Raw genomic sequence first — 24,868 nt, 5'->3', positions numbered from 1 at the left:
CATCACACCCGACCGCATCTCACGATATCTGAATAACTATTTAATTTCTTAAAACCCCGCATAACGTTTCCAGTCGTTACATTTCAATAAAATTTCCCTTTACAACACATACAGACAAACAAACGTGGAAACCATAAACTTGGCTTAAACGACACTGATTAAATTATATTTCGTGGTCTGATTGACCATATTACTTCTTTCAATTAATCTTTTTATGTAAGGTTTTGGTTGAAATGAAAAAGCTAGTGTCTCGAGCGGGATTCGAACCCACGGCCTTCGGCTAAATACGCCGCTGCTCTGCCACTTGAGCTACCGTGACTTCGATCCACTCGGACACCAACACAACCTGCAACCTTTCGAATTTTCCTCCTTTTTTGTTTTTTGTTGCTAAAAAACGTTTAATTTCTTTCAGACAGACGACGGAACAACACACTTGTATAAAAAAAGCATTTAAAAATTAAATTAATTAAAAAACCACAATTTATAGGTGGAGCAACCGTTTTACGATAATAGAATTTCTAAAATTGACAAATATTAGATGACATATTGTGGAAACTTGTAAAAACAATACATATACTGGCAAAAAATGGCAAAAAGGAGGGAGAACTCAATAGGTGGGGTTGAGATGGGAAGTTGGTGTCCGAGTGGATCGAGCTCAGGTGGTAGCAGCGGCGTATCAAGCCGAAGATCGTGGGTTCGAATCCCGCTCGTGCCATTGACTTTTTTATCTCAACTAAAAACCTTAATTAATACTGTTGTATATACTTACTCGCGATTTCTGTCATGAATTATGTTTAGTTTTAGACACAATTGTACATAAAAAAGATTTCATCAACCAACACTCGTACGATCTAACGAAAACACACAATTCATAGTTCTAACAATAAAAAAGAAAAAGTCAACAATTAAAAGAGCGCATTACATTCACTTTAAACGATTTTCCAACAGTCATGATTTCAAACATCAAAAATATTTTGAGGAAATTAAAAAAAAAATCATACTGTTCTATATTGTTCACTTATAATTTATATCTTTTCTCAATGATTTTTTATACGCCAGTGTGAAAAAACAGCAGAGGTCAAGCAATAGTATAGAAATTCAGCAATTAATAGAAAATATGTCATAAAAATAAAAAACTTACACAAAGATTAGAAAAAATTTAATATTAGATGACGTAGAGTAAAATAAAAAAATTAATAAAAAATAAAAAACTTAAAATACTCTGCCGATTTCAAACTTAAAATTACTTTTTATACTTCAATATGAAAAAAGTGGCAAAGAAAGACGATACTTTTTTGTTGTTGAAAGTCATTCAACAATTTTTCATCTTAAGAATAATTAACAATTGCACACTTGCTTAATTTTAAAAAAATGCCCTTTCCACTGTCCTAACGATCACTGTAATACCCAATTCATAAATAAAAATAAATTTTATTAGGTTTCGTGGTCCGCTTGACCAAATAAATTCTTTTCAATTAATTATGGTTTTTAGTTGAGATAAAAAGTCAATGTCACGAGCGGGATTCGAACCCACGACCTTCGGCTTGATACGCGGTTGCTCTACCACTTGAGCGATCGTGACTTCGATCCACTCGGACACCAACTTCCATCTCAACCTACAACTTTTCGAATTTTCCCTCCTTTTTGCCATTTTTCAAATTCGGTAATCTATTTGATTCTCGGCGACTTCTGAAGTGGCCACGGGGAGCTGTTAGTTAAGTTATACTTCGTTTTACTTTATACAATACTTTATTATATTTTGTGGACTGATTGACCAAATTACTTCTTTCTATTAATTAATGTTTGTCGGTAAGGTCTTGGTTGAGATGAAAGAGTCAGTGTCACGAGCCGAAGGTTGCGGGTTCGAATCCCGCTCGTGACACTAATTTTTTCATCTCAACCAAGACTTCACATAAAAAGAATAAATGATTGTTTTTGATGTTTATCGACCTGCAGAAAATTAAGTTTGTGTGATTAGATCTTCTCTAGAGGTCATATGAAGCATAAAAAAACACGACATGCAAGAATAGCACAATTACACAGAAGACAAACACTTTGAGCCCTGAAGATGAGCTCAATAAAAATCGAAACGTTGGCACGATCAAGAAAATGTTTTTCTGAAATCTACATCACACCCGACGCATCTCACAATTTCTGAATAATTATCGATTAACGGTCACTAATCACGCATAAAAAACGTTTTTGGGCTGTGCCGAGCTTAGTTTATTCCAACATCATCAGAGCCTGTTTATTAATGATTATTATTACTTTTATATAAAACTGAAATACTGTTGTAGATGCTGTTTATAAATATTCTGAATTATTCACATGTACCTTGTTATTTATTTCTCTTCGTCACAATGGGTCAAGTAAGTATAAAAACTTAATATTATGTTATTGTGAATTTGTGTTAATTTTGGTTCTTTAATAGGCCCTGATGATGGTGGAATAAACCGCCAAAAGCTCGGCACAGGCCAAAAAAGTTTTGGTTTTTTCTTTCATATGACCTCTAAAGGATGAAGGTATTGTCTAGAAGCAAAACACAAATTCAATTCTTACTGCCATGCTTTGGTCTTATTTGACGGTCATCATCTGGGCAAAATAATTTTAAATTTGACTACAGATTGAAATATTTTTGCAGGCGATCTCAAATTTCCTTAAGACCTACTCAATTGGTCGATACTTCTAAATGGACTGCGGTGGCCGAGTGGTTCGACCAGTATTTGCCAGCACTCTAGCTGTCTTGGGTTCGAATCCCGGCATAGCCCGTCAAGCAGCCATGGATGTATAATTGTGAATAAACTTACAATTTTTTTTTTTACAGTTTTTTAAAACTCCTCCGTTAACACTCCTTTGCGAAAGGAATAAAAATCTACTTTACATCATTTTCGATATACCCAGGGGAACTTGTTGCAATATTAAAGGCTATGGAACGTGCAAAAGAAAAGCTAGGAAAAGCACAAGGTTGCCACGGATAGCAATAATTTAGACAGGTAATTGTGCAATACTGCTCATCACGACTGTATAGATCTGCATGTACAGGTAGTGTAAGAAATGCAATCATCCGTCCAGAAGGTTTCTGTAGTATTAAATCCCAGTAGGTCTTACTGTCATCCCTAGCGAAGAATGTTGCTGGAAGTGCTTTACAGCCCCTGCGGGCATGCAATTTTTGTATCTTCAGGGACTCCTTCCCAGTTCTTCAAAGATCCTTTTCCGATAGTAGGTCAATTACCGTGGTATAAAAAATCGTGAGAAATGGCTCAGCCAACGGTTATAAACAGGCTACTTACAGTTGTGAATATTATCTAGGTCAAAAAAAGAATACCCCTAAATGAGAAGAAAGTGGTACTGCCAATCTTACCTTGCTATCGTAAATTGTACGAGTACATATCCAGAAGAAAGAAGCATAGACTAGACATTTGAATTATAAGCAGAGTGGGAAAAGCTTGAAAGGGAATAACAAAAGTTAATATAATTAGTATCAGTTTATCCTACCCATGGAGGTCTTATTTAACGGAAATTTACCCCAGAGGCACATCGGGGGACTTCTAAGCTCGATTATCTCGGATGAAGTCCGGTGCAAATTAGGAATTTTTTTTAAAACTTTTTATTTGTTTTTTACAACTGCATTCTTCGACACAACAAGTAAAACAGATAGTATTTACATGTAAAATTATTAATGGCAGCGTGAAAGCTTGAACAATTACCATCCAGTGATGGTAGCCGTTAGTTAATCAATACGATGAGCGAGATTTACTCCGTCCTAGGAGACCGACGTTAAGGTTGTCGCGGGGCCACCCACGCTTTAGTCTTCTGTTGGGATTATTAGGTAATGTGGTTGATGACAGGTTTTTGACGAAGGGGTTCGGATGGTGGAGTAGTTTGGAATGGAACGTTTTGTAGCGGGATTGGGCTAGATCTGTAACAAAAGGGACATTTAGGTCGGTATGGATGGTGTGATTGGATACATAGAAAGGGGCTTGTACTATTGTTCTGAGGATTTTTGATTGAAGGGATTGGATTCGATTGAGGTTGGAACGCTTAGCAGTACCGTAAAGTTCAAGTCCGTATGTCCAAATGGTGGCCAGGAGGGCAATGTAAAGTTTTCTTTTGTTTGTTAGTGAGAGTTTTGATCGTCTGCCGAGTAGTCGTTTAAGCATGAAAAATCGTATATTACAGACTGTGCGCTTAAGTCGTTTGTCGAGGTAGAGTCCGAGATATCGTACATGGTTCGCAATTGGGATGGGAACGTTGTTCAGGTGGGAGTGTTTTCTTGTTTAGAGTAAATATTATGTTCGTTGATCTTGATTCTTCACCGACGAAGCCAGTATTGTAGGGTGTTTAGGTGATTTTGAAGATTACGGGATGCAGTGACAGGATCTTTATCAGGAGAAAGGATTGCGGTATCATCAGCAAAGGTGAAGATGATAGTGTTGGGTTGCGTAGGTAGGTCGGAGGTATAAATTGAATAAAGGAAAGGAGCGAGCACGCTGCCCTGTGGGACACCTGCAAGAATAGGATGGATAGGAGACAATGAATTTTTGTGGGATTCTTGGAACTAACATAGGATTTTAGGATAAGGTAATAGGTTGCTGGTAGGATGTTCTTGAGCTTCCACAGCAGCCCAGAGTGCTATACTCGGTCAAAGGCTTGGTGTATATCCAAGAACACACCCGGGCAATACTGTTTTAGCTCAAGGGATGAGGAAATAACGTCGATTATGCTCGTGCGTGTTGTACAGTTGAGTGGTAACTCCGAAAGCCGAATTGGTGATGGGGAATTGTATTTGTAGGAATTTCCTTGGTCAAGCGGTTCAATAGGAGCTTTTCCAGTATTTTGCCAATAATGGGCAAAAGACTGATGGGTCGGTAGGAGCTAGGAAGGCGATTTGGTTTCTTAGGTTTTGGGAGCATCCTGATGGAAGAAAATTTCCAACAGGTGGGGAAATGGGTTGTACGTAGGACAGCGTTGAATAGGTAGGTTGTAAAGATAATGGCTTTTTTAGGTAGTTGGGATAGGATGATGGGAGTGATTAGGTCGTAACCTGGACATTTATTTTTCGAAAGGTTTAGGATGGCCTGCTTGACTTCTTTAGGGGAGAAAGGTTTTTGTAGGGAGTGAGAGAGGTAATGGTTCGTCAAGTTCGTTAAGGATTTTTTCCGAATGGTTGAGGTCTTGGATGTCTGGGTGTGGATTGAGTACTGCAGAGAGGTGTTGGGCTAGGAGTTGGGCTTTGTCCTCTTCGGATTTGGCCCAAGTTCCATCTGCCCGTTGTAGAGGAAGAGATGTGTTTTTTATTTTCTTGTAGAAATCCATAGTGAATTGTCGTCAGTAGTTAGTGATTGTGTTTAAGTCGAGTATTGGTTGTTTAGGTAATTTTGCAGTTCGTTGGATAAATGTTTAGTCAAACGATAAATTGTGAGATTTCCTCTTGACTCTGCAGATGGATAAACTTGTGGTTTGGTCGTTTACAACATTTCTGATCTACTTCGGCTTCTCGCCATCTTCAATTCTGGGTCTGTCACAAAGCCCATTTATATTAAAAAAAACTTCAATTTGAACTTACAAATATGTCGAGCTTAACTGTGAATCACAGACTTCTAAGTACAGCAGTCTTACCTCGTAGTCCGGTGCTAATTAGCAGAATGCTCCTGTAAAAAGCGTGAAGAAATAAAAAGAAGAAGAACGCGAAAAGTTGTAAAATAAAAACTGCTTATTTGCTTGATCAAAACAAATTTATTTCAATGAGGCAAGAGAAATAGTAATAAAATAATTAAATAAATAATTTGTCAAAAAAAGGACTAAAGTTTGATAAATAATTCGTGCTCTGACGCCCTGGAGAAAGTTGGATGGAAATGGTTTAACAGCAAATTGTCTTTGAGTCTTGTGCCTTGATATTTCGAAATTAATTAATTATAGTTATTGACTACTTATGTATATAATTAATAAAGAAAACCAAATATTTTGCTTTTTTTGAGGGGGGTAGGAAGGTATGTGAGCGAATCACCGTCCGTATTTTCTAAAATGGCTAACTTTTTCCCTTTATGCTTCCGTTTTAGAAGATTGTATCTTAAATAAAAAATTGTGTCGGCGTGGGCATAAACAGGAAATAAAAGGAACCCCAAGGTTATTCGAGTAGCATCGAGTTATTTCCCAGGCTCCACGATTCTGACGCGTTTGTTTTGTACCATTCAAATCTAGTTGGGACACGAAGGGCTTTGTTAACTTTCAAAAAACTTACTCCGCCAGTTCTAGTCAGTTCTAGGGAATCTGATGAGCGGTAAAAGTGTAAAACAGTTTTTTCTTCTTCTTCTTTCTCAGTTCTTCTTCTTCTTTTAAAAATTTGTTCATAATAAAAGATGTGGTAAGAACCTGTCAGACCACGGGGATAGTAATGAGGATACTAGGAAGCTCCCCAGGAAATGCAGCCTTCTGGCTTATATTCCTAGTTGCCTAGTTAAGTACAGTAGACTCAATCTTCTCAGAAGTATCAGGTCATTGACTGCCACTGCTATCATTACCCAAATTTTTTCGGTATGTTAGGTTAAATCTCCATTGAGCCGTTGCTTCGCATTGGAAGATATGGGCGGCTGTTTCCTCCTCGTCATTGCATAATCTGCAGATGGGATCATCGTTATGTATCACATGTTGTGTAGATGTTTTCTCAGATGCCAGTGTGCGGTTAGTAGTCCTGAATCTAGCCCTCTCTAATTGAAGCAGTGAGTTTGCCAGTCTTGGTGAGGGTTGTTCATCATAATTTTGTGTCTAGCGCCGGAACTCTCAGTATTTAGTAATGTTGAATGAGGTTTAGGGTTGGGTTTAGTAGCTCATGAGGCCATTGTCTTTTCAGGCTGGGAATTGTTTGGATGGGACGTTAAAGAGGGTTTGAGCTAGTGGATTGGTCTTGGAGTGGAAGTTGTGGTATCGTAGTTGGATCTTGTCACGAATGGGCTGCCTGGGTGTTTTTTATGGTTTGGTGAATGACAGAAAGGAGCGTTGAGGTCTTTTGATTGAAAGGATTCTTTGGATGTTGGTCGGCTTGGCCGAAGCCCACAGGTCGACTACAACAGTCCAGAACTAATTAGTGTCTCGTATATTTTTACTCTGCTGTGTGTACTCATTGTGGATTTGGGCCCAAGTAGACGTTTTGTCCGTTTCTTCGGTTCATTCTTGTCTTTTTTTATGTATATGTTCCATGTAAGTCTGCGGACCAAATAGAAGTACTGTGTATGTTCACTGGTAGGCGATACTTCTAAGAGTGATCGTCACTTGCCAGATTTTTTGGTTCGTTTAGCGTCATGTGCCACCGAGTGCACTAGTCGGTAATGAGGTCTAAGTGGTTTTCTTTCGCTACAAGGATAGGGCCTGGATGTGAGTGGAGTATTGCCCGCAAAGGTCGTGATGTGGGTGTAGACTGTGCAAGGGCATTGGTCCTAGGATACACCCTTGGGGAACGCCGGCCTTGATAGGCTTGATGTCTGAAAATTCAAAGCCAATATTCACCTTAAACCAGCGATCCGAGACGAAATACTTCAGATATGGGGAAGAATACTTTTAAATTGACAAAAAACCGGGGTGGCACACTCTGTCAAACGCACCTAACATGTAGAAAAACTGCTGGGCAATAATGCTTATTTTCTAGGTCAGAATATTGTGTCGAGTAGGATGGAGGGGTGGAAGTTGTGGAATCGAGGTTGGATGTTGTCACAAATGGGATGCCTAGGTCTTCTTTATGGTTTGGTTAATGACAGAAAGGAGCGTTGAGGACTTTTGATTGAAAGGATTCTTTGGATGTTGGTCGGCTTGGCTGAAGCCCACAGCTCGACTGCTACAGTCCAAATTTAATAAGTGTCTCGTATATTGTTGGTCTGCTGTGTGTACTCATTGTGGATTTGAGCCCATGTAGACGTTGTGTCCGTTTCTTCGGTTAATTCTTGTTTTCTTTTATGTGCATGTTCCCTGTAAGTCTGCGGTCCAATAGAAGTACTGTGTATGTTCACTGGTCGGCGATACTCTTCTAAGAGTGAACGTCACTTGCCAGCTTTTTCGTTTAGCTTCATGTGCCACTGAGTGCACCAGTCGGTAATGAGGTCTAGATGGTTTCTCTCGCTACAGTGATGAGTGGAGTATTGCCCACAAAGGTCGTGATGTGTGGTTAAGGTGCATAGTTATGTCAGCGGTGTAGACTGTGCAAGAGTCCTAGGATACACCCTTGGGGAACGCCGGCCTTGATAGGCTTGATGTCTGAAAATTCAAAGCCAATTTTCTCCTTAAGAGGAAGTACTTCATGTATGGGGAAGAGTACTTTCATTAACTTGGAGGTGTCACACACTAACTTGTAGAAAAACTGCGGAGCAATAATGCTTATTTTCTAGGTCAGAATATTGTGCCGAGTACTGTAAGTCTTGCTGGTCAGTAGAGTGGAGGGGTGTTAAACCAAATTCATGGAAGAAGATCGTGTTATGAGAGTTGAATATGAGGATTAATCTTTAAGCAAGAGGCGTTCAAAGATTTTTGCTTAAAAGAGAAGTCATAATAGGTCTGTATGAGGTTGGGACACTAAGGGTTTGGTTTGGCCTGGGAATGGGGGTTATGAGAGAAAGTTTCCACTGGCTGGGGACGTGTGTTATGCGGATTATGGCATTGAAAATGGTTGTGATGTATAAAATTGCTTTTTTAGATAGGTTTTTAAGGATTTAGGGAGTTGTGAGGTCGTTCCTGGAGGATTTCTTAACCTGGAGGAGGAAAATTTGGTATGTGTAAAACAATATTTAATGAAAAGAGTCTAATGTAGTAAATATACAAAATAAAATTATTTTAAAAAAATTTCCCGTTTATGAACAAGTAAACTGTCGGCGACAGCTTAATCGAAAATTGATCGTATCTGCCTGCTCTTGTCAGACGCGTTTGGACGTTATCTACACTCTCGGTTGAAGTCGGTTGCCCGTTGTCCTTCTCTGATTGTTTGACGTTAATTATACAGCGAGAATACTGAAGACAATTGTGCGTCAGGAGCATTGAACTCGGCGATATTGCCGAAAAGTGGTTCGCAGAAGCGAGGAAAGGCGGACCAGATTCACATCCGACTCCGCTGAAAACTTTTCGATAAAATAATCACACTACAGACTCCAAACTTAATTATCCTCCGTTGCGCATCTATTAAACCATTAATCATTAATTAAACATGGAACAATACAAACCTAAAAATTATAATAAGAAGATAGTATACTGTCATTATTTAAAATTCCAATAGTGAAATTATAATCTAATTTTTTTTTTAAATCAAAACAGATAGCTATAGATGAATTTACATATAATGAATGACAAGGACACCACATAAAATTTTAATACATAAAAAATCACTCAGTCTAAAAAGCACGAATATCTTACAAATAATCGATATAGATATTACAACATATATACAAAATATTTTTTTTTAAATTGTGGAATATTGGAAATGGTATATTATTGACTACCTGACTATTGAAAACTTCGGATATCTAAGGTTTTTATTTGAGCCAGCTAGAGAAAAGATACGAAAAAGCTGACATTCTCAATGTGGGCTGGATGTTGTAACTGGTTGAATTTTTGTTTTGTTTATGCCCGGTCCGTACTGACCGGAGAAAAACCATGATGGAATGCCATCGTCATCTTGGGTTTTGGACGTGTTGGCAAACAAAACGTTTCGTAAATTCGGTGGATAAACAAAAAAACACGTAAACAAAAATTTGTCTACTTCTAAGCAGTTCAGAAACTCCTTGGGAAAGCAGCAACGGGATGAGCGATTTACAGTTGAGATCGGCAGAATTGGGTTTTGTTACAGGCCCAGCTTGAAGATGGCGAGAAGCCCATAAACCAAAAAGACTAAGAATGGCCAAACTACAAGTCCGTTGCATCCATCAAAAAATCCATCTTCATTTATGTTTTATCAATCCAGGAAAACATTGTTTAACCGCAGATTAAATATATCTTAGTCATTTACAGTACACAAGAATTTAAAATTTCTTGAACTGTGTCTTTCAATTTGTTAAATATTAATTTTTGCTATTTTAGTATTATGTACTAATGGTGTTTAGTGACCATTAGTTGAGGATTATTTGGAGGTGTGACGTAGGTTTTCGAAAAACATTTTCTTTATCGTGTCAACGTTTCGATCTTCATTGAGATCATCTTCAGGGCTTGGGAGTTACAAGCATTGGTTAAATTTTACAAATACATTTAGGATTTGAAAAATATGATTTTATACAATGCTAGAAATTTTAGATTCAGTGAAAGTCTCTGTGCTCACTCAAAAAGTTAGTTTTCTGTGGAGATGTGTCATTTTTGTGGGTCGTCAATATCTCACTGGCACTCTCAACATGTCAAACAAATAATGACACATCTGCACAGAAAACAAACACTTTGAGTGAGTACAAATACTTTGATTAAGATTAAAATTTGGCTGCACAGCTCAATTTGAAGTTTTCGTAAAAAGTGCTAAAAATTAAAATGTTCCAGAATTTTTGAATTTACTGATGAACGACTGAAGATTGGAAAACGTTTAACAAGCCATCTTGTTCAGCGTAAAACTTTCTCAAAAACCAACCAAACCTCAACTTTGATAAACCTTTTGTATGCCGGTTTATGAAAAATCAGATCCATTTCCCTTCCTGCTTTCCATCATGTCATTGCACGTGTCATTTTCTCTGTGAGCTGTGCCCTCGTTTCGATGGGTGTGCTGTTCACTTTTCGTAGTTCACCATATTTAAAATCTAACGGGGTCAAATCAGGGCTCCTCCCTGGACATGCCACGAAAAGAATGTATCTAACTGCATTAGATTTCGTGGTCCGATTGACCAAAAAACACCTTTCAATTAATTAATCTTTATGTAAGGTATTGGTTGAGATAAAAAAAAGTCAGTGTCACGAGCAGGATTCGAACCCATGGCAAAAGGAGGAAAAATACGAAAGGTTGGGTTGAGATGGGAAGTTAGTGTCCGAGAGGTTCGAAATCACGATAGCTCAAGTGGTAGAGTAGCGGCGTATTTAGCCGAAGGTCGTGGGTTCGAATCCCGCTCGTGACACGGACTTTTTTATCCCAACCAAGACCTTACATAAATATTAATTAATTGAAAAATATATCTAGCATTTGTTACCAACCAATAAATGTTTTTATTCAAAATATGACATGTATGATGTTCTTGTGATGCTGCTCTCCTTGGGTTCGATACACGTTTTTCAACCTTGCAAAGGAAATTTCACCGAGAAAAGTTCTAGTAAATGCAAAAGTGATTATGTCCTTGGAATACTTATCAAATAAGTCAATTCTGGAGAAATCCCTGCAAATCTTGATGGAAAAGTCATTGCACGAACCACAATTTTAAAAAACATGGATTTTTCCATTGATTATTTTTCCAGCGTCGAAATAAAGGTCAGATTTGTATTTTAATGCCGTTAAAGTTGAGAAATTACGATTTTATGTGAAAAAATCTGATTTTAGACTAAAATCACAAAAATGTTGATATCTCAGGACAGATAAAAACTTCGTTCTGGTGGCACTGAACAACATTTTATTCAGTGAATCCACACCTTGGCAGTATCGACCCTGTAACACCCTGTATATAACTCAACCATCTTACCTCAATATGAAAACCTGTGCTAATTAGTAAACTTCCAAACTACACTCAACTTCACAGTTTTCAATATAAATTGTGAAATTTCCTCTTGACATTGCGGATCAATAAACTTGTAGTCTTGTCTTTTTCGATGTTAGCTTTACCTGTCAGGGAAAAACAGTGAAGGTAGAGCAAAAAGGTCGTAAACGAACATACGTACACACATTCACATTTCTCTATATAAATCGTGAGATTTTTTTGAGATCTGAGGATTAACGGACTTGTAGTTTGGCCATCCCAATCTTTTTGGTCCACTATGGGACTTCTCGGAAAAACGGAAAAATGTTATTTGGTCAATCGGACCACGGAATCTAATGGAGTTAGATTCATTCTTTTCGTGGCATGGCCAGGAGCCCTGATTGGAACCCATTGAATTTTACATATGGTGAACTACGAAAAGTGAACAACACACCCATCGAAACGAGGACACAACAGAGAAAATGGAAATCACGTGCAATGACATGATGGAAAGCAGGAAGGGAAAGGGATCCGATTTTTCGAAGCCGGCATACAGAAGGTATAGTTTATGGAAGTTGTGGTTTGGTTGGTTTTTGAGAATGTTTGACCCAAGACAAGATGGCTTTTTAAACGTTTTCCAAGCTTCAGTCGTTCATCAGTAAATTCAAAAATTCTGGAACATTTTAATTTTTTGCACTTTTTACGAAAACTAATTGAACTGTGCAAGTAGACTTAATCAAAGTATTTGTACTCACTCAAAGCGTTTGTTTTCTGTGTAGATGTGTCATTATTTGTTTGACGTGTTGAGAGTGCCAGTGAGATATTGACGACCCACAAAAATGACACATCTCCACAGAAAACAAACATTTTGAGTGAGCACAGATACTTTCACTGAATCTAAAATTTCTAGCATTGTATAAATTCATATTTTTCAAATCCTACATGTATTTGTAAAATTTAACCAATGCTTGTAACTCCCAAGCCCTGAAGATGATCTCAATGAAGATCGAAACGTTGACACGATAAAGAAAATGTTTTTCGAAAACCTACGTCACACCTCCAAATAATCCTCAACTAATGGTCACTAAACACCATTAGTACATAATAGTAAAATAGCAAAAATTAATATTTAACATATAGAAAGACACAGTTCAAGAAATTTTAAATTCTTGTGTACTGTAAATGACTAAGATATATTTAATCTGCTGTTAAACAATGTTTTCCTGGATTGATAAAACACAAATGAAGATGGATCATTTTGATCTGATTACATACCACTTCATTTACACGTGAGTTGTACTGAAAGGTAATAAAAATCTGGTATGTGTGCGTACCTATTTTAACTGAAACATTTGAAAATAAGAGGTGTGGACTTTTTCAACGCCACTTTGTTTTCTATTCTGCGCTTGCTTTTTGTAAAACTTGAAAGACTTATAAAAAACTGGACGGAAGAAAAATTAGTGAATTTTGTTTTTCTCAAGTTGCTCGTCTATGGTTTTATGATTTTTTAAAAATCATTTTCCCTAATCGGATTTTTGTTTTTTGACTTTGCCCTACTATCATATACAGTCAATGTAATTTTGTTGGTGACAACGCCAACCGACCCGGGCCACCTCCAAAGGGCACTACTCGATACACCCGCTTCTTATTCGGGTATTCACCTAATTTTTCCAGCGTTAAGATGTGGATAAAAAACGTACATGGCAACAGATGCCCCTTGAAAAGTCCACATCCTCTCCACTTCCCGGGGACCATTTGCTCTTTGCACATGGAGCACCCCCCCCCCTGGAGACAACCCAAGCCAGCCAACCCAGCACCCCCGGAACGACCCAGAGGCTACTCACATCTTAATTAATAATTGGTAAATAAATTTTATTACTAGGGTTCGCAGAGGTCATATCAACCCTCAGAGTGCCAGTGTTTTGAAAAAAGCCTATTGTAAGTATGTCGGTTTGAATGCAGGGCCGCTGGGTTCGAACCCGGGACCTTTACCTTACAGTGATGAGCGCCGTGTCAAAGACTAAACCTTGCGGCCACCGACGCCCCTAATAAATAATTAATAAATAATACATATAAATGTACAAATATTAACAAACAAATTTCAATATAAATAGTCTATAAATGAATAAATCAGTGTTTACAGCGGTAATAAATGAACAATTGGTAAATAAATAATCAATAAATTACTGTTATAAATATATATACTACTACTACTCCAACATAAGTAACAATGTAAATCATCAATAATTAGACAGATATTGCATTAATTAATTTGGCAATAAAGCCTTCAGTTTATTTTTAATTAAAAATTCAAACTATGTTTTAAATACCTTTATATAAGGTATTGGTTGAGATAAAAAAAGTCAGTGTCACGAGCGGGATTCGAACCCACGACCTTTGGCTCAATACGCCGCTGCTCTACTACTTGTCCTGTCGTGACTTCGATCCACTCGGGCACCAACTCCCCATCTCAACCTATAACCTTTCGAATTTTCCCTCCTTTTTTGCCATTTTTCAAATATGTAATTTATTCGATTCTCGGCGACAAATGAAACGGCCACGGTACTCCGGGCAATCAGAGAAAATATGTTGCATTGCCTCGGGTTCATCGGATGTTTCACAATTTGGAGAGGGTCTTGTACGAATTATGTTCAGATAAGCCCCCGACCTAAATCTGATAATCGAAGAAAAAAAAACGCCTTGCTTCCCCTCATTGCGAAAATCCATGAAATGGGACGGGTTTCAGGAATGAAAGCATTAAAAAAATAACCTGCCTTGTTCCCATTGAACCACCTTTTTCCATTCCTATGACATTTTTTTAGTTAACTTTAAAACCTCTTACAATTAATTAAGGTTTTTAGTTGAGATAAAAAAGTCAATGGCACGAGCGAGATTCGAACCCACGATCTTCGGCTTGATACGCCGCTGCTCTACCACTTGAGCTATCGTGACCTCGATCCACTCGGACACTAACTTCCCATCTCAATCCCACCTTTTGAATTTTCCCTCCTTTTTGCCATTTTTCAAATGTCGTGTAATCAATTTGATTCTCGACGACAAATGAAATGGCCACGGAGAGCTTTAGTGAAGTGTACTTCATTTTTTTTTCAATTCATTAAATTCACTAATTTCGTGGGTTCGAATCCCGCTCGTGCCATTAGCTTTTTTTCATCTCAACTAAAAACCTTAATTAATTGTAATGTATTAACTGGTCAAGCGGACGACGAAATTAGTGAATTTAATGTGTCTAAATTGTTGAACTTTACCAATTTTGGCCTTTGTTAACCATCATGACCCTCAAACGTCAAGTCATTTTCTGATACGAATCCAATATAATCCAACATTCCCTAATCACTCTGTTCAAATCCGCACTTTAAAACTTATCAGCACTTCACTTTTTCCGATATATTTGAGGCAATATTTGCGGTCATTCGATAATATAAAAATCATAACAGTTCCAATACGATTCGACGTTCTTTTGAGCACTTTCATCATTCATTTTACAATTTATTTTCTGAAATTTTACTCAATGTTTTGCCTTTACGTTGTTTGCTTAAACGGACAGTTCTATGAGTCAGGAATTTGGTTTAGATCATGGGTGCTGGGTTGGTCTTTCAGACGAGTTTCGTCTTCTCGCCATCTTCATTGGAACGTTTTCTCTATGATTGTTAATAAACGACCAAACGACAGGTTCATACCTAAAAGACCTCACCCCGTCTCACCATAGGAGACACTCTCCAAATTTAAGAGTGGTAGTGTAATAATTCTTCAGTAGTTGAGAATTGGTAAAACTACTACTATAACTGACCACTGAGGATGATGTCGATGAGGAAACTGCCAGTTTCGTGATGTCGGTTTTTTAAATTTTTGTCGGCCGTGATTGTATTGTAGCTGTTATTGCCTGCAATTATTTTTACTGTTACGAGCTTTGCAACAGCTTATGTTACGGGTTACGTGATAGAGTCCGACAGGTTGTGCTCTTTGGTATCTTTGAGCAAGTCTGTTATTTTTATGTTATATTTTATTTTTTATTTTCAATTAATTAAAGTTTTGGTTGAGATAAAAAAGTCAGTGTCACGAGCGGGATTCGAACCCTCGACCTTCGGCTAGATACGCCGCTACTCTACCACTTGAGGTAAGACGACTTGACATTGAAGAACCATAAAAAATAGTTGTTTATACTTTGCTCCATATGTCATCTAATATTAATTGGATTTCTTACCTGTGACCAATACTTTTATGTTGTGACTTGTTCCCTTTGCCTTATTATACGACGAAGTATGTATGAATGTATACGCTATAAAATGCAAGTTTGAAATCACCATCGTTGAAAAATCGTGCCCTGTACTGTTTTAATTGTTGAATTTATTTTTCCATTGCTAGACGTAGGAATTGGTGAGGACTAACTGCACGTTACGACAGTTGTACGATGTTTGTCGATCATGTTTTAAAGAAATTTTCAAATTTTTTATGTAATGTATAAGCAAAGACTTTTTCGAAGTATACGTACAGGCGAATCTTCATTTTTTTCAAAAAATATTTTTACGAGCGCATAGCTAACGCACCTTAAAATTTGTTTTGGGGATGGTTAGGTCATCTAATATGGTTGTTATAACATGGTCATCTAATATTAATTGAATTTCTTATCTTGAGAAATTATTTTAATTATACTTTCTTATTTGCTTTTTCTTTGTGTTGCTGAATTTCTACTCTATCGATACACCTTTGAATTGTTTTTGTTAACGCATGAGTTGTCTGTATACCGATGTGTCTAAGACGAAACATAATTAATTCAAGTTATAAATCGCAAGTATATACAATAGTTGGCATATTGTTTTTACAATTTTCCTTAATATGTCATCTAATATTATTGTCAATTTTATAAATTGTATCATTGTATGTGCTCCTAAATGGTGTTTTTAAACTGTATGTTTTTTTAATGCGTGTTTTTACACAAGTGTATCGGTTAGTTGGTTGTTAGTGAAAGAAATTAAACATTTTTCAGCAACAAAAATGGAATCGACCATTCTTTTTACACTGAAGAACCATAAAAAGTAGGGGTTTTTTTTTTTTGTACTTTACTTTACTATATACGTCATCTAATATTAATTGGATTTCTTATCTGTGACTAATACTTTTATGTTGTGCCTTGTTCCCTTTGCTTTATTATATATACAATGAAGCATGTATGAATGTCTCATAATACGGAAGTTTGAAATCCTGATCGCTGAAAAATCGTGTCGTGTGCTTTCTGTAATTGTTGATTTTTTGTCTATTGCTAAACGTAGGAATTGTGTAGGATAGTTTTATGTCATGTTTTAGTGTACTTTTCAAATTTGTATGTAATGTATCAAAGAATAAATAAAGGTAAATCTTCTTCATTTTTCCAAAACATTTCTATGACTGCATAGCCCACGTCTCTTGTAACATTAATTGGATTTCTTATCTGGAGCAATTATTTTATTTATACTTTCTTATTTGCTTTTTTTTATTTGCTGAATTTCTATTCTATTGATAGACCTTTGAATTGGGTTTTTGTTAACGCATGAGTTTTCTGTATACCGATGTGTCTAAGACAAAACATAATTAATGAAAGTTTTATATAACAGATATAGTTTGTACAATTTTCCTTAATATGTCATCTAATATTATTGTCAATTTTAAACTGCAGGTTTTTTTATGAGTGTTTTTGAACAAGTGTATCGGTTAGTTGTCTGTCTGAAAGAAATTAAACATTTTCATCAAAAAAACTGCAAACGTCTGTTCTCTTTGACGTCTTTATACATTGAAGAACCATAAAAAATATATTCTTTTTGCTCTATATGTCATCTAATATTAATTGGATTTCTTATCTGTGACCAATACTTTTATGTTGTGACTTGTTCCCTTTGCCTTATTATACGACGAAGTATGTATGAATGTATACGTTATAAAATGCAAGTTTAAAACACTGATCGTTGAAAAATCGTGTCGTGAATTGTTGAATTTATTTTCCTATTCCTCGACGTAGGAATTGTGTGGTTTGCTCGTTAGGACAGTTGTGTAGTGTTTGTCCGTCATGTTTTAAAGTAATTTGCAAATTTTTTATGTAACGTATCAAAGAATAAATATAGGCGAATCTTCCTCATTTTCCAAAATATATCTATGAGCACATAGCCCACGTCCGTGACAATGTGTATATGTCATCTAACATTAATTGGATTTCTTATCTTGGGCAATTATTTTATTTATACTTTCTTATTTGCTTTTTCTTTGAATTGCTGAATTTCTATTCTATTGGTAAACCTTTGAATTGTGTTTTTGCTGGGTCATGATTTTTTGGATACCAATGTGTCTAAGATGAAACATAATTAATGAAAGTTTTAAATAACAGATGGCATATAGTTTTTACAATTTTCCTTAATATGTCATCTAATATGTCAACTGCAGGTTTTATTATTTTATTTCTAATATTAATTGGATTTCTTATCTGTGACCAATACTTTTATGTTGTGACTTGTTCCCTTTGCCTTATTATACGACGAAGTATGTATGAACGTATACGTTATAAAATGCAAGTTTGAAAAACTGATCGTTGAAAAATCGTGGCGTGTTTTAATTGTTGACTTGATTTTCCTATTCCTCGACGTAGGAATTGTATGGCTTGCTCGTTAGGACAGTTGTGTAGTGTTTGTCCGTCATGTTTTGAAGTAATTTGCAAATTTTTTATGTAATGTATCAAAGAATAAATACAGGCGATTCTTCCTCATTTGCCAAAATATATCTATGAGCACATAGCCCACGTCCGTGACAATGTGTATATGTCATCTAACATTAACTGGATTTCTTTTTTTAAATTTCTTGTTTTAAAGTAATTTGCAAATTTTTTATGTAATGTATAAGCATAGGCTTTTTCGAAGTATAAGTACAGGCGAATCTTCGTCATTTTTTCCAAAATATTTTTATGAGCGCATAGCTGACGCCCCTTAAAATTTGTTTTGGGGATGGTTAGGTCATCTAATATGGTTGTTATAACATGGTCATCTAATATTAATTGGATTTCTTATCTTGAGAAATTATTTTATTTATACTTTCTTATTTGCTTTTTTTTTATTTGCTGAATTTCTGTTCTATTGGTAAACCTTTGAACTGTGTTTTTGCTGGGTCATGATTTTTTGTATACCAATGTGTCTAAGATGAAACATAATTAATGAAAGTTTTAAATAACAGATGGCATATAGTTTTTACAATTTTCCATAATATGTCATCTAATATGTCAACTGCACGTTTTATTATGAGTGTTTTTGCACAAGTGTATCGGTTAGTTGTCTGTCTGAAAGAAATTAAACATTTTCAGCAAAAAAAACTGCAAACATCTATTCTCTTTGACGTCTTTATACATTGAAGAACCATAAAAAATTGTTTTTTTTTTTTTTTTACTTTGCTCAATATGTCATCTAATATTAATTGAATTTCTTATCTGTGATCAATACTTTTATATTGTGATTTGTTCCCTTTGCCTTATTATACGACGAAGTATGTATGAATGTATACGTTATAAAATGCAAGTTTAAAACACTGATCGTTGAAAAATCGTGTCGTGAATTGTTGAATTTATTTTCCTATTCCTCGACGTAGGAATTGTGTGGTTTGCTCGTTAGGACAGTTGTGTAGTGTTTGTCCGTCATGTTTTAAAGTAATTTGCAAATTTTTTATGTAACGTATCAAAGAATAAATATAGGCGAATCTTCCTCATTTTCCAAAATATATCTATGAGCACATAGCCCACGTCCGTGACAATGTGTATATGTCATCTAACATTAATTGGATTTCTTATCTTGGGCAATTATTTTATTTATACTTTCTTATTTGCTTTTTCTTTGAATTGCTGAATTTCTATTCTATTGGTAAACCTTTGAATTGTGTTTTTGCTGGGTCATGATTTTTTGTATACCAATGTGCCTAAGATGAAACATAATTAATGAAAATTTTATATAACAGTTGGCACTTAGTTTTTACAATTTTCCTTAATATATCATCTAATATGTCAGCTGCAGGTTTTTTTATGAGTGTTTTTGCACAAATGTATCGGTTAGTTGTCTGTCTTTATACATTGAAGAACCATAAAAAATATATTTTTTTTGCTCTATATGTCATCTAATATTAATTGGATTTCTTATCTGTGACCAATACTTTTATGTTGTGACTTGTTCCCTTTGCCTTATTATACGACGAAGTATGTATGCATGTATACGTTATAATATACAAGTTTGAAATACTGATCGTTGAAAAATCAGCATGTATATTGTTTTCATTATTAATTAGTAAAATTATTGTAAAACGGCTGCTCAACTATAAATTGGGTTTTTTAACTTTTTATTTTCTTTTTAATGAATGTGTTTTATAGAAGTGTATTGGTCAGGTCAGTTGTCTGTCTGAAAGAAATTAAACATTTTTCAGCAAAAAAATGCAATCGTCCGTTCTCTTTGTCTTTTTGCACATGAATTATGATAAAAGGTTATTTACTTTTCTCTATTTGTCATCTAATATTGTCTTATCTTTGAACAATACTTTTTTTTTAAACTGATGAATTAGAAGTAGAAAAAAAGAGTATGTATGAATGTGTCATAATACGCAAGTTTGAAATCCTGATCGTTGAAAAATCGTGTCGTGTGCTGCTTATAATTGTTGAATTTTTTTCTATTGCTAAACGTAGGAATTTTGTAGGATAGTTGTACGTCATGTTTTAGTGTACTTTTCAAATTTGTATGTAATGTATCAAAGAATAAATAAAGGCAAATCTACATTTTTCCAAAAAATTTCTATGAGAGCATAGCCCACGCCCCTGAAAACCCTGGGCCGTCGTATTCATGGCGTTGCGAAAATACAACTCCCCCTCCACCTCGTCAGTTCGACCTTGTAGCGCGTAAGGGGCCCCTCGCGCCGTTGCCACCTCCGGGCGGGAGAATTGGCAAACCGGCCGTGGATCCTCTCGTCCCGCGGATGATGGCGAGGGGCGAGGAGGAGCGCGTGCAAAAATTACACTCCGCGGGCCGAATGCGGAATGCGGGAGGGGCGCCCCCCACCACGCACGTCCTACGTCGCGGCGGCGTTGCCAATTTCGGCGACACGCTCCCGTTGAAACGGCGTAGAACGTCAATTACTACAATTGACATTACGTGGCCTTAAAAGAAAAAAATACTTTTAAAACTTTCTCAACACACCATTATCTTTCTGCAAAAAATAAAATAATAAAATCTTAAGAAAATAGGGCCTATACTTACCAAACTTTACGTTACATCATTCTCTTACATTAATAAAAGACCTAGTTTTTCTATAATTTTATTGTTCTATTAGATTCAATGTTTTCTTTTGTTTATTACAGAATTTAAAAAAAACGTTCTTATTGAATGAGAATTACGCAATGTAACTTCCTGTTCCGTGTTTTATATTTCATTTCCGCCTTTTTTTCTCTTGAGAAAAATGGCGCAATCTTCGAAACAGAATGCAAAAATTGCTCCTCCTTTCACAATACATTTTTGTTTATAATTAAATAACAAATAACTAAATTGCATAACTTTTTAGGAGTTTTTCTCGAAAAATAATTAAACACAATGTAGGCCAAATATGGCGAAGTGTCGACTGGAGTGTATTCCAGAAAGGGTTAAAAAGTCCGATGGCGACTCCTTCGGGCTGAGAAATCCATAACGGTAGAGTTGCGCAGTGGGCCCCGGTGTATCTATAGGAGAGAGAAAAAGACTGACTGGAATATGGTGAAAATGGAAAAAGTCAAGCCCGATTCTCTCCCCGATACATCACCGGGAAATCCTCGTGTCACAGGAAGAAAACACTCAAAACACTATTCTTTTTTTTCTTTATGAACTGATTTGAACACTTGGCACGGTGGTCACTGACGGGCGGACGCGGGATGAAGACTGGTCGGATGCTCGGAGACGAATGGCTGCTCGGTGGGAGGCGTCGGGGGGCCCGGGGCCGCGCATGCCCACTACGACCCTGCGCCTATTGGGGCGCGCCGGTCCCCACTACCGTCGTGACGTCATCCGGCCACTCCCCCCCACACGTGTAGCATCCCCTTCCACATTCCCTACACGTGCCTCGGGGTCAAAGACCTTCCCCGTCAACCTACATTACACACGTCAAAATTTCACGTTACAATTTAAATCAAATTGACAAAAACATATATATTCTTTGTAACAAACACAGAAAAATAAATTAAAAATTCAGTCTCAGAAAAAAAAATTAAAATTAATAACATTAAAAAAAAATTGAAATGTGAAATCTAAAGACAATAACAATCTCAAAACAAAAATAAAATCATTACCACAATTCTACAAGCTTGACAACATAAGGAAAACTTTAACACAAAAAAAATATATATATATAAAAAGCGAAAATTAAATACACTGACGTACTCACGGTGCACATGTTTACAATTTTCAGGAGGTTGGACGATTCTGTGTAGGCAGAATGTGGAGACGAGGACGGACGAAGTTGGCGGCCTGAGATCTGGACGAGGTTTGGCCGGGAGCGAAGGGGGGACCGGTTGGCCGGGTTGGTCGCCCAATGTGGTGGGGGGAGGCGGTGGTGTGGGCACAGAGCCACATGGCTGTCGGTCTCGCTCACTAAAACGCCCACTGTTCAACCGGGCGTTCTCTTGTGCCTTTTTCTCCGGTTGGCTCGTTTTTATTTATTTTTTCATTCGTTTTTTATTTGTACGGCCAAGTTTTCACAAAGTCCAGAAGACTTCGTAGTGACTTAATTTTTTTTTATTTTTTCAAATATTGGTGTAAACACGTAATATTGGATAGGCAGCATGCTAATTTTATAGTTTTTCAACTTTGGTGCGCGAGTGAACGTTTTAGTGTAGTAAGTTTTAAGTCCTACAAGAGGTCTAATTGAAAAACCGAAAATACAATTCTGACATAACATTCTCAAAATTTATAATCCTATGTAATACCTTATATAAAAATAACATTATTTTTCAATATACCAAAATATATTTATGCTTAAATTATATTAAATTTAATTATGCAATAAAAACAACCGGATTTGGGGCTACTTACATTCAAAGGCTCAGTGTCTACTGATTAATTTCTAAAGACAAACACTCAACTATACACATGTATAATTTTAAACAAATTGAATTATTAGTCGTTTTTTGGCTATTTTGTTGGATTGGAATAGTATCAAAATAAATTTTCAACGCAAAATCTCGCAAGAGGTGACTTTATTTTTCTATTATTTCTTTAGTCTTATAATTATTTTTTATTGGATTGAAATAAGAGCTTCATAAATTTATTTTTTAACAAAATTTAACATTTAAAAAACAATCGCTTGTGGAAGTTTGGTTTTAGAAAAAGGAGGTAACGAAGTCAAACGTATTTTAATGCTTTTTCTCATAAAAATATATTTATGCTTATATTCTTTGCAATTATGTTAAATTATGGGGCTACTAACACTCAAAGGCAAGACATCAAGGGCAAATTATTTCTAAAGACAAACTCTCAAGTATACGTATGTTGTATTTTTAAAAATCTAAATATTTTGAAAAATATGTCGTTTTTGGTTATGTTGTTAGATTGGAATAGTGACAAAATAAATTTTCAACACAAAATCTTGAAAAGAGAGCTTGAGAGCTAAATTTGTTTTGCAACTTCAATTCGCTTGTGGAAGTTTGGTGTAGAAAAAGGAGGTAATGAAGTCAAACATATTTTAATGCTGCCACGATTCTTTATGCTTATATCCTTTTCAATTATGTTAAATTATGGGGCTACTAACACTCAAAGGCAAGGAATCAGTCAAATGAAATCAAACATATTTTAATGCTGCCACGATTCTTTATGCTTTTTCTCATAAAAATATATTTATGCTTATATTCTTTGCAATTATGTTAAATTACGGGGCTACTAACTCTCAAAAGCAAGGCATCATTGGCTAAAGATTATTTTTAAAGGCAAACTCTCAAATAAAGTATGTTATATTTTTAAAAATCGAAGTATTTTGAAATATATGTCGTTTTTTGGTTATTTTGTTAGATTGGAATAGTGCAAAATAAATTTTGTACACAAAAATTCACAATAGGTGGCTTGATTTTTCTATCCGCTTTAATTTATCATTATTATTTTTTTAGCCTTACAATGATTTTTTATTGGAATGAAAAGAGAGCTTGATAGATTTTTTTGTTAAGGTCAAGTCGCTCGTGGAAGTTTGGTGATGAATTCAAACATATTTTAATTCTGCTACGATTCTTTATGCTTCCCTCATAAAAATACATTTATGCTTATATTCTTTTCAACTACGTTAAATTAAAGAGCTATTAACACTCAAAGGCAAGGTATTAGTGGCTACTGATTATTTCTAAAGACAAACTCTCAAGTATACACATGTTGTATGATATTTAAACAAAATCTAATTACTTGAAAAAATATGTCGTTTTTTTTGGTTATTTTGTTAAACTGGAATAGTGCCAAAATAAATTTCAATCTCAAAAACCCACAAGAGGTTGCTTGATTTTCCCACCTACTTTGATTTTTTTTTAAAGTCTTATAACTATGCATTACAGTTCGTGGTTCGATTGACCAATTAACTTTTTTCAATTAATTATTCTTTATGAAATGTATTGGTTGAGATAAAAATATAAATAATCTAATAACTATCTTGTATTGGATTGAAAAATGAACTTGATAAATTTGTTTTTCAACATGATTTTTTATTGGATTGAAAAGAAATTGTGTTTTTCAACTTCAAGTCGCTTGTGGAAATTTGGTTTTAGCAAAATGAGGTAATGAAGTCAAACATATTTATTGCTGTCACGATTTTTTTATGCTTTTATTCTTTTCAATTATGTTAAATTATGGGGCTACAAACACTCACAGGTAAGGAATCAGTCAAATGAAATCAAACATATTTTAATGCTGTCACGATTTTTTTATGCTTTTATTCTTTTCAATTATGTTAAATTATGGGGCTACAAACACTCACAGGCAAGGTACCAGTGGCTACAGATTATTTCTAAAGACAAACTCTCAAGTATACTCATGTTGTATGATATTTGAAAAAATCGAATTATTTGATAAATAATTTGTCTCAAATATAATGTCTTAAAAATAATCTTTTTTTTGTTAATTTTGTTAGATTGGAATAGTGTCAAAATAAATTTTCAGCTCAAAAACTCACAAGAGGTGGCTTGCTTTTCCTATCCGCTTTAATTAATTTATTTTTTTAGTCTTATAATTACCTTTTATTGGATTGAAAAA

General features: G+C 35.6%; 2 long non-coding RNA genes across 2 annotated transcripts; one reads left to right on the top strand and one right to left on the bottom strand.

The window, feature by feature from the left end:
- The first annotated feature begins 2,335 nt into the window (after positions 1-2,335).
- Positions 2,336-2,790, top strand: LOC112126316. The gene is made up of 3 exons (XR_002909890.1): positions 2,336-2,369; positions 2,432-2,522; positions 2,642-2,790. It is a non-coding gene; the product is annotated as an uncharacterized LOC112126316 (long non-coding RNA).
- An 18,387-nt stretch (positions 2,791-21,177) lies between these two features.
- LOC112126319 lies at positions 21,178-22,878 on the bottom strand. Its single transcript, XR_002909895.1, has 2 exons — positions 22,029-22,878; positions 21,178-21,734 (listed from the first exon to the last, which is right to left on the bottom strand). It is a non-coding gene; the product is annotated as an uncharacterized LOC112126319 (long non-coding RNA).
- Between the last annotated feature and the right edge of the window lie 1,990 nt (positions 22,879-24,868).

Source organism: Cimex lectularius, unplaced genomic scaffold (genome assembly GCF_000648675.2).
Source record: "Cimex lectularius strain Harlan isolate CLEC.00 unplaced genomic scaffold, Clec_2.1 scaffold15, whole genome shotgun sequence".
In the NCBI taxonomy this organism is placed as follows: domain Eukaryota; kingdom Metazoa; phylum Arthropoda; class Insecta; order Hemiptera; family Cimicidae; genus Cimex; species Cimex lectularius.
This window is presented reverse-complemented; position numbering and strand designations above follow the sequence as displayed.